A 10,349-nucleotide genomic window follows, 5' to 3' on the forward strand; every position below is an offset into this window, starting at 1 on the left:
TATCTGAAAAATATGAAATGCATCTCACTGATGGCCAAGTAGAAGAAGTTTCTCCATTGTCTCCACATGGCTGAGACACAGAAGCTGTGTAAAATGAGCCATCAGTGACAGAAACTTAAGTTAATATATTTGGTCCATGCAAAAGCTTCACATTAAACTTCATTTTTAGATTTAAAAAAAATGCATCTGTAATGTCGCTTTTGGTGTAGATTATTTTATTTAACAGTGAATATAATCATTTCTGTAATTAACAGCCACTCTGACCTGTGTCATATGACCTTTTATTTAAACAAGCACAAAGCAAATCAAAGAAAAAAGTATCATTTGGTGTCTGCATGAAATGATGTTATGTTCATAAACTGTTCTTTTATGTCTAAAATTTTTCAAATAAACAATTTTTTTACACAGCAGGTATTTTACGGTTCCTAAACTTGTACACATACAACTTGTCTCTATGGTATGTTGTTTTTAAAGGCTTTTAATTTGCATGAACATGACACAAGCAGTTAACAGCTGATGTTTAATTTTATGGTCATCCAGATGGAATAAAAATAAATTGCTACTCTTACCAGTTCTGTAATCCACAGCAGTTAGAAAGTGAAGAGTATTGCTTGCTAGTTGCAGTTCTCTGGAGACGTCTGAAGGCTGCAGGTATATTTTCCACATGCAGTCTCAAGCAGATGTGATGTCGTATGCTGAGAAACCACAGTTATGTAAATTAAGACACTGGCCTGATATTTGTGCTCTAATGCTACAAAATAACCACAGGAACCTCAGTGTTTTCTGACATTTTCTCACACTGAAAACACTTCAAATTGCACCATGAAACTCTCAATCTCCAAGTCCCTCAGAACTATACTGTTACTATACTGTCCTTTCAATGAAACAGGGAAATATATTTTCCCCAACAACATTTTCACATATAAGCAGAGATGGGCAATAATCCGATTACTTTTTTCAAGTAACGAGTAAAGTAAGGGATTACTATTGCAAAAACGGTAATTAGATTACCGTTACTTTCCCATAGGAACGCTGTGTTACTGCGTTACTAAAACCGTGATTTTTTTGCGAGAATGTCTCATGACAGTGATGTACGCAAGTGCAATGTTGGTGACAACAGCTGTGTGCAGATCAACAGTGGATCATATATTGAGTGCTGGAGAGAGTATGAGCGTGCAGCGTTTAAAGCGTGGAAGTACTGACCTTACTTAGAGTTTGATTCCATAAAAAGTGACAAAAACATTTGTGTCCGTTGTGCGTGGGAATAAAACTTCTTTTTACAGCGAAAAAACCCCCTAAACTTCCAAGCAAGCACCGAGTGCGCTACCACGTATTTCCGTACCACGGAAATTCACAGAAAAACTCGCGGATTCTTCGGCACACCTGCACCAGAGCACACCTCCGTCTACCCAACTCCTGCTTTACAGGTGAAAATAGAGCAACAGAACCGCTAGTCTTTGATTTTATTTATTTTCTGCTGTGTTTTACTTGCATCTATTTGAAAGACTGAGTGTAAACACACACACAAAAAAATTATGTGCTGGAATGTGCAGAAAATAGGTTTAAATATTAAACAAATTTCTTCCAGTCAGAGAATGTTGCATATAATTAAATTTTTGCTTGATGCATAAAGTTAAAAGATTAAAACTAATAAAACAAGTTTTAAAAAGAGACTTTTCCATTTGATTACATTTTGTATGATGGATTATGTAGAAAAAGTAGAATTGGGCTGAAAGATCTATCGCTTTATCACCTATTCAGGTTGTAAATCGTGTTTTTAAAAAGTAACTTAGTAACTAAGTAACTAAGTAATTAATTACTTTTGAAAACAAGTAATCAGTAAAGTAACGGGATTACTTTTTTGGGGAAGTAATCAGTAATTAGTTACTGATTACTTTTTTCAAGTAACTTGACCAACACTGCATAGAAGACATCTGAATACAAGCTACAAAAAAAGTTGCTTGGATCACTGTGAAACTTGCACAGCAAACATGGTGGATGAGTCCAGATATACACATAAAATAATAAGCAGAAATATGCACAGCTTTCCAAGTTTAAGTTTACAAAAAAATAGTTTTCATGCATGCATGAAACACATCAGCAGTGTTGCAACATTTGGTCAGTGGTTTTAGACACTGTTTTTTTTCTTTTTCTTTTTTTAAAAGTTGTCATCAAAAAGTACCACTGAGGCTGGAACAAACTGTGAGTGGTTAAAAACTCTCAGGTTGGCGTGTGAAGTGTTTAGTTTCTCTTCATGTGCAGTACCCACATAATATGTCTCTTTATCTCTGCTGATGTGACTTCTGCTGTGAATCTTTTTATTTCATTGCACTAATCTTTGCAAACAGAGAGCAACTTTGAGTTTGAGCTGGACATATTAACGTTGTCCTTGTCCTCAAAATTGTCTTTCAAATATTCTGCAGCAGATTGCAGAATCACAGTAAAGCATACTGGGATATGGTTATGACATTTGACACAATCATTTGCAATCATGGCAAATGCAATCATTTTAAGACCTTAAAACACTGAGCTATCCTCAACACTGACACTATGGAGAGTTTAAAAGTATTTGACTTATAAAAATCAGACCAAACCTGATTTAAAGTTCACCCAGATTCCTGTCACCTGTAAAGTTTCTCTAAATCAAGGGTTCCAAATGCAGGATGTGACAACTGGTAGAAGTTTAAGGATTTTTTGAGGGAAGTTAAACAATTGTGCAACCAGTAAACGAAGTAAAATTTTCAGAGGTCGGTATCCAATTGTAATTGGGGAGGATGGGGGGGCAACAAACACAGATAGCACCGTTAATGCTGGCTGACACACGGAGGAGGAAAAAGAAGAGATACTAGTTAAATATTAGGCAGGAAAGTTACATCAGCATGAGGAAACAGGAAAAGGCAAATCAGTGCCATTTTTTTAACTAGTAATGCCAAGTGTACCAAATAATAATAAAATAATATGAATTCCCCACTCGCCCCTGCGGGTGTCTATCCTTCAAGCTTGGGTCCTCTACCAGAAGCCTGGGAGCTTGAGGGTCCTGCACAGTATCTTAGCTGTTCCCAGGACTGCGCTCTTCTGGACAGAGATCTTGTGATTTGCTGGAGCCACTCGCCTAGCTTGGGAGTCACTGCAACGAGTGCTCCTATTACACTGGGACCAGAGTTACCATCACCCTCCACATCGTCTCGAGCTCTTCTCTGAGCCCTTGGTACTTCTGCAGCTTCTCATATTCCTTCTTCCTGATGTTGCTGTCATGTCACTACGTCTATCACTACGGCCGTCAAAACACAGTTTGTGGTCCAAAACAACCCCTTAATACTCTCCTCAATCTCAATATCAGCAGCTTTAATGATAGTAGGTGAATAACTATACAAAGACTTCCTGAAATCAATAATCATGTCTTTTGATTTTTACACATTTAATGAAAGGAAGGACTCATCACACCCAGCTACAAAATCTTCTACAAAGACTAACAATCTGGGTGTAATCAGCAAACTTCAGGATGTATTTGTTAGTGAAGTTACTGTGACACTCATTCGTATACAGAATGAAGAGAAGAGGTGAGAGACAGCAACCCTGTGGGGTGCCTCGCGTTTGTAAGTAATTGTTTGTGAGTATGAATAACTCCAGGTAAACCTCGCAACCAGCAATAAAAATAAAGGTTAAAAAATCTCCATCTCGGCAAAAACCTCATGAGAAACAAATCAGGGAAGCAAGCCGTTCACTCATAAAGTTAAAAGCAAGGTTAAAAACAAAGTTAGAAAACATAATAAATGTCCCTTCCCACACATAGCACATCCATCAATCCATTCTCTTCCGTATATCTTTTTCAGGGTTGCAGGGGGACTGAACCCTATCCCAGGTGTCTTAGGGCGAGAGGCATCGTACACCCTGGACAGGTCGCCATTCTGTCACAGGGCTAACACTGTCACATAATTACCAATACTAGTAATTATGTGATAGTGCATTTCAGGTCATTTTATGGAGTACAAAGACATAAAAAGTCATAAAATGGCATAATCTCTTTTCTTATATTTTTCTTTTTTCACGTTGGTTTATGAAGACTAAAACGCTCTTTGTGTGGGGGGCTCTGCTGCAATGACAGTGAAACTTGCTGACATTTCACACTCCAACCTTGAGGCTTTTATCACTCACAGTTTGAGCCTTCGGACCACATGGTGCTTATGCCTTACAAAAACAGGTGTTAAAACCACTCTGACCATCACTCCATCTTCCCTCCTCCATCCGGGCTTGGGTGTGCACCACCCCCCACCCTCTTCTCATATACACCCTCATAGACACATGACTGTGATGGCTAACCAGGTGGGGAGACAGCTGGAGTGATTACACCAAGGCAAAGCTGCAGACTCTGATTGCATCAGTTCCAGGAGCCTGAAGTCCTGTGCTGCTCAGATATCTGGCATTCTGCAACATCTCCTCAATCTGAGTTTGATACAGGAAAAGGTACAGCATGTGTAGTGCCAGTACCAAAGAAAGCTTCAGACCTGTTTCCTTGATGTTACATGTAATGAACATGCTAGAGAGACTTGGTTGGCTTCGCTTGCGGGTGAAACCTTCTCCCAACACGCTTCGGTTTGCTTACCGGCCTGTTATGGGGGTGGTTGATGCTGTTATCTACCTGTTGCAGCATACTCACTTTCACCTGAATGGTAACAGTGGTATTGTAAGGTATTTGTCCACTGTCCACAATATCATCCACTTCTGCAGAGTGAGAAGCTGCACGGGATGGGTGTCACCACTTCTACTGTTGCCTGGATGGTCTGTAAGAAGTTACCTCCTGAATATCGGCAAGACAAAAGAGATGGGTGTGGTCTTCTGGAGGACAAAAACAGCAACTGGGCCCATGAGCATCACGGGTGAGGAGGTTGAAACAAATAATAGCTACATGTACTTGGGCATTCACCTGCTTGACAGACTCAACTGGAGGACCAACAGTGATGCTGTGTACAAAAAGGGCAGACTCTATTTTCCAAGGACGCTCAGATCATTTAATGTGTGCAGCGAGATGTTGGAAATCTTCTACTGCGCGTCCTTGAGCCTTGATTCCTTCCTGTTAAAAGGGAGTTTTTCCTTCTCACTGTTGCCAAGCGCTTCCTCATAGGTGGCCGTCTAAATGTTGGGGTTTTGTCTGTATTATCTTAGGGTCTTTAATTTACAATATAACACCTTGAAGCAACTGTTGTTGTAAGTTTGTGCAATATAAATATATTTAAATTGATTTGAAAAATCAGTCGCCCAACTGATTTAATCGGGCAATTTCTTTATGACACCAATTAGTTCAAAGTGTAAAATACAAATAAAAACATTTTATAGCAGTGGCAGTGAGAGAGTGCAACAGGGAAATACAGGAAGTACAAAATAATATGTTGTCATATGGGAACATGATGTGAGAAATTTCACTGATCCGAAACGATGTCAGAATTATTCAGCACAATACAGCCACATGTTGGATCAGCGGTTGACCTTGATTTCTTTCCTTTGCAGATGGAAAGATAGAAAATAAACTCACTCAGACTATATATAACTATATATACTTTACAAGTTTGTCAATCATGTGAAAGACAAATATAAAATATTTTACTGAAATCCAGTAAAATTTTTCAATTATCTTATGAGCTTAAACGAATGTGAAAGGTATGGTTTGTCTTTGTACATGTATGGATTCCACTTTTCTGTTTAAATAAATGTTAAAATTATTAACAGCTATTTTAGCTCCTGTTCTGCCTGGTAATCTTTGGGTTTCAGATGGGATGCATTTATAAATCAAATCTTCTTTTTGAGCTACAGTTTCTTTGTAGCCAATCAAAATATGGGGAAATGTATTAATATGTGGGGTGAAGGTTGAACCAGGACATAAGGTCCCCAGTCACACTAATGTAGTTGAAATGGGTTTTTGAGAACAGTAAATAATGAATGATTTTTGAACGCAAAAATAATCTTTTAATGAAAACAAAGTACCAAAACCTCAAAAACAGGACATGAAGAACAGAGTCCTCGATGACAGACTTATCAGAAGAATGTTAATAGAGAGAGATATAGCTTTAGAGCAGGTGCAAAGATTTCTGAATACAGAAAATATCAGCTAAAAACGAATTCATTGTTACTAATAAATGTTGTACAATTTATTTCGTTTTCCTGAATTTTATCTTTGTAAAGCAGTAGCAGTTATAAGATACCCTTATCTTGATCACACTGACTTCCTGTGTCTCTACTGGCAGTAGTTCTCAAAATAGACATTTGACATGTGACGGTAACATCAGTGCTTACAGAGTGACTGCTATCTTTCAGTTTTAGCTTTTTTTTTTACAGCCACATGTCTGTGGCTAATCTGATCTCGCAAAACAAACTCGGGATCTCGCAAAAGTTGAATTCCAACAATGGCGGCAGCTACTTAGTTGTAATATTACTCTTTCTGGGTCACAAAATACACTTTTAAGATATTTTGAGGCATGAATGTAGTTGTGTAAACGTCAGATATCTGCTCGGTTTACAAGACACCACATATTTGCAAAAGTGCTCCGACGTTTTCGGAGATCTGACACCCACCATCTCGAAGCTAATGGGAGGTCAGACCTACTACAGCCGGCACATCGTGCCTCGACCTCCTGGTCGGCTTCGAGCTGGCGGCCTCCGAAGAATGCGGCTAAAACTTTTGCGAGATCCCGAGTTTGTTTTGCGTGATCTCGCAAAAGTCTGTCTTATTTTTTTTTTCTCCCACGTCCCTTGCGGGGCTTCGTACACCAGAGCAAAGTTTGTGTAACAGTTTTTCCTGAAAGGACGCTCCAACAGAATACTCAGGTTGGCAGCTTTGGGGTTTCAAACTCTTTGCATATGTAAAACAAAAAGTAATAATTAACAAATCTCCCAGTAACACTTCTGGCCTGATCTTGTGCAGTTTATTGCTTTAAAATGTATTTCGCAATTTATGCAGGTAAAAATGTTAAGGTCATTGTGACTATATTAATATGTACACTTGCTCTTCTCTGTCTGTTCTCACACTCGATATATTTTAAGTTCTAAGCAGCATGAATATGAGACAGCTTTATATTCAGGTATATTTAACAGCATGTTTTCTTTTCAGTAAATATTCATTCATTCAAGTCATAAAATGACATAATCTCTTTTCTCATATTTTTCTTTATTCATGTTGGTTTTTGGAGGCTAAACTGCTTTTTGTGCAACACTAACATCTATCTGAAGAAAGAACATATACATCTGATAATCTGTGTGAGATCACCTAATTTACAGCAGATAACTGAGAGCAAGAGTGGTTCAGTCGGGGTGGGGGCATGGAGTCTGCAATTACAGTGAAACTTGCTGACATTTCACACTTCAACCTTGAGGCTTTTATCACTCACAGTTTGAGTCTTTGTACCTCATGCTGTTTATGCCTTACAAAAAAGGTGTTAAAACCACTCTGACCATCACTCCATCTTCCCTCCTCTATTCTATATTAATATGTGGAGTGAAGAGTTAGGGGATCACATGTTTACCAGGGCATAAGGTCCCCAGTCACACTAGTGTAGTTGAAATGAGTTTTTGAGAACAGTAAATAATGAATGATTTTTGAACGCAAAAATAATCTTAGTTGTAATAATAAAATAATAAAAGATTATTTTCATTAAAAATAATCTTTTAATGAAAACAAAGTGTCAAAAATATAACTCACAAACATGACATGAAGAACAGAGTCCTCGATGACAGACTTATCAGGTGAATGTTAATACAGAGAGATATAGCTTTAGAGCAGGTGCAAAGATTTCTGAATACAGAAAATATCAGCTAAAAACTAATTCGTATTTACTAATAAATTTACCACAGTTATTTTGTTGTTCTGAATTTTATTTTTGTAAAGCAGTAGCAGTTATAAGATACCCTTATCTCGATCACACTGACTTCCTGTGTCTCTGCTGGCAGCTCTGTGCTCACACTTTAAACATTAAATGTTGTGAGACAAATTTTTATTCAGTTCCAAGTTACAGAATGAAGAATTTGTTTCCAGTAGATCTTCATACAAGACCATCATTTTCTTTGTAGGCATTGTTTTGATGTGCTTTTTCTATGTACTCATCTCAACTGTTTACTATCTATAATGTCTTTGTCAATAATGTCAATTTTGCAATCAAACTTCAAAGAACATAAAAAATATATGTCTCTGCTTCCATTTTATCTTAAGCAGTTCTCAAAATAGAGATTTGACACGTAGTAACATCAGTGCTTACAGAGCAAGTTCTGTCTTCTAGTTTTAGGGGTTTTTAGGGTATATATGTAAAAGGAAATCATACAGTATATACACGAATCTTAACATGCCTCAAGATTCCACAAATTTATATAAGAAACACACATTTTCATCCTGTTTTTTACATTGTTTTCACTCTATTCTTCACCTTGTTGTGTGCTCTATAGTTGAACCTTGTCACTAAAGAGCAAATTCTTTTCTTATTGTATTTATTTATCAACCTGTGAGAAATGATATTTGGGTGAAAGCCTCTCCACCTGTGTGTGTGTGTGTGTGTGTGTGTGTGTGCACGTGTGTGCACGTGTGCGCGTAAGACTATTCTATCTCTTCTGCTGTTTCCTCCTCAGCGTGAACTTCTTCAGCTCTGGAAACATCCGTCTCAGCGTTCTCTTTTTTGGCCGGTTTCTGCTTTTTGGAGACCTGGAGAGACGGGACACAATCCACGTTATTGTTCCTACACAGCTGCTACTTGGTTTAATACATGCTTTTATTTTCTCTGATGTACCTTATAGTAGAAATGAAGGGCAATGTTCTCCAAAAGCAGAATCAGTGGTAGGAAAACATATCTCAGGACTGAAGTTCTTGAATCTGTAGACAGAGATCTGTATCATCAGTATATCATCAGTGAGAGTGAGGTTTTAAAAGCCTTAGAAAACAAAATTTATATATATATATATATATATATATATATATGTATATATATAAATTTTGTTTTCTAAATTTTGTTTTGTTTATATATATATATATAAATATAAACAAAACAAAATTTAGAAAACAAAATTTATATATATATATATATATATTAAAAACACTCCCTGTAAATCGTGCTATTTAACATAAAAGAAATATTAAATGATGGGCTACCAGTAAGTGGCATATAAAATTCTACCCACCCATACCCCCATCACACTTAAATGTCCCAGACACAATGTGGTGGCCACATTGCATCACTGACTGAACAGTAGCTACTAATGAACTACTTACAGATAGGCTTGCAAATCTTTAGACAGCCTTTAGATTGTTATTTTAGGTGTTTAGCTTCAGTTTTATGATATGAGGGTCTTAAAGTGAGACTCTTTTAAAGGACTGGAAAAAAAAAACATTTATTAGATGTATTTTCCAGTGTATACCCACAATTTCTCAGGTTCTCAGCAGGGGTTATTTCTTTGTTCATCAGCCGCTCATAACAATTGGCATGGTTATGTTTGAGTACAATCATGTACTCACAAAAAATACAATTAAAAAATAGAAAAGGAATAAGTTTTATTTGTATTCCAGATACTTTCTTTATTCTTTACTGCATTATTGGAGTGATGTTTAAAAAAACCATGTAAATATGTTGCAGTGAATCTAGTGATCTATGTCATTCATTTACTGCCATTCAACAGCAAATAGAAATGTTGAGTTCATCTGTCTACTTACATATCACAAAGGCATGAATCCACTGAGCCTCTTGAGCAGTGATTTTCCTTGATGACACTGTTATCTCATACACACAGCTGTAGTCGGCATCATGTTCAAGGTCAGCTACAGGAAAACTCAAGGAGGCTGAGTTGTTGACAGATGTCATGTTGTATTTCATATTAGAGCGAGTGAAGATGAGAAAGAAAACAGCTCCTGTATAGTGTTCACTAGTTGTGCAGGTGAAGATGAAGCTGTAACCCTTGATGATTTCTACACCTTCAGGAACCTTGACCAGTCCTCCATTTGGAGACGTCACAGAGATACTGGGCTGCTCCAGTGACACTGAGAACAAAAGAAACAACAAATACAAGAGAACAAGAAACTATAGTGAAAAAGAGGTACCAACTAATGGCAGAAAATCTCTATACCACTGATTTAATGTCATAGCTTTCAGCCTGTGAGGGTGGCACTGAAGGAAAAAGAGGGAGTGAGGTTGGGGAAGGACTTGCATATTTCCGCAAGACAATACTATTCATGTTAGAGGAGTCCGGGAGCTGACTCCCTGCAGTACAGTCCTTTTCCAAAAGTCAAGCAGCTAATCTCCTCAGTTCACAGATACTTACAGGCTGTCTGTTACAGCTCTAACACACCTGTGTTGTGTGACCTTTGCTCTCTCCAGGACCCA

General features: G+C 37.6%; 1 long non-coding RNA gene across 1 annotated transcript; it reads right to left on the minus strand.

Annotated features, from left to right (window-relative positions):
• Positions 1-7,397: 7,397 nt before the first annotated feature.
• On the minus strand, positions 7,398-9,996 carry LOC143413602 (uncharacterized). Its single transcript, XR_013094210.1, has 3 exons — positions 9,683-9,996; positions 8,766-8,848; positions 7,398-8,680 (listed from the first exon to the last, which is right to left on the minus strand). It is a non-coding gene; the product is annotated as an uncharacterized LOC143413602 (long non-coding RNA).
• Positions 9,997-10,349: the final 353 nt, after the last annotated feature.

Source organism: Maylandia zebra, linkage group LG18 (genome assembly GCF_041146795.1).
Source record: "Maylandia zebra isolate NMK-2024a linkage group LG18, Mzebra_GT3a, whole genome shotgun sequence".
In the NCBI taxonomy this organism is placed as follows: Eukaryota; Metazoa; Chordata; class Actinopteri; order Cichliformes; family Cichlidae; genus Maylandia; species Maylandia zebra.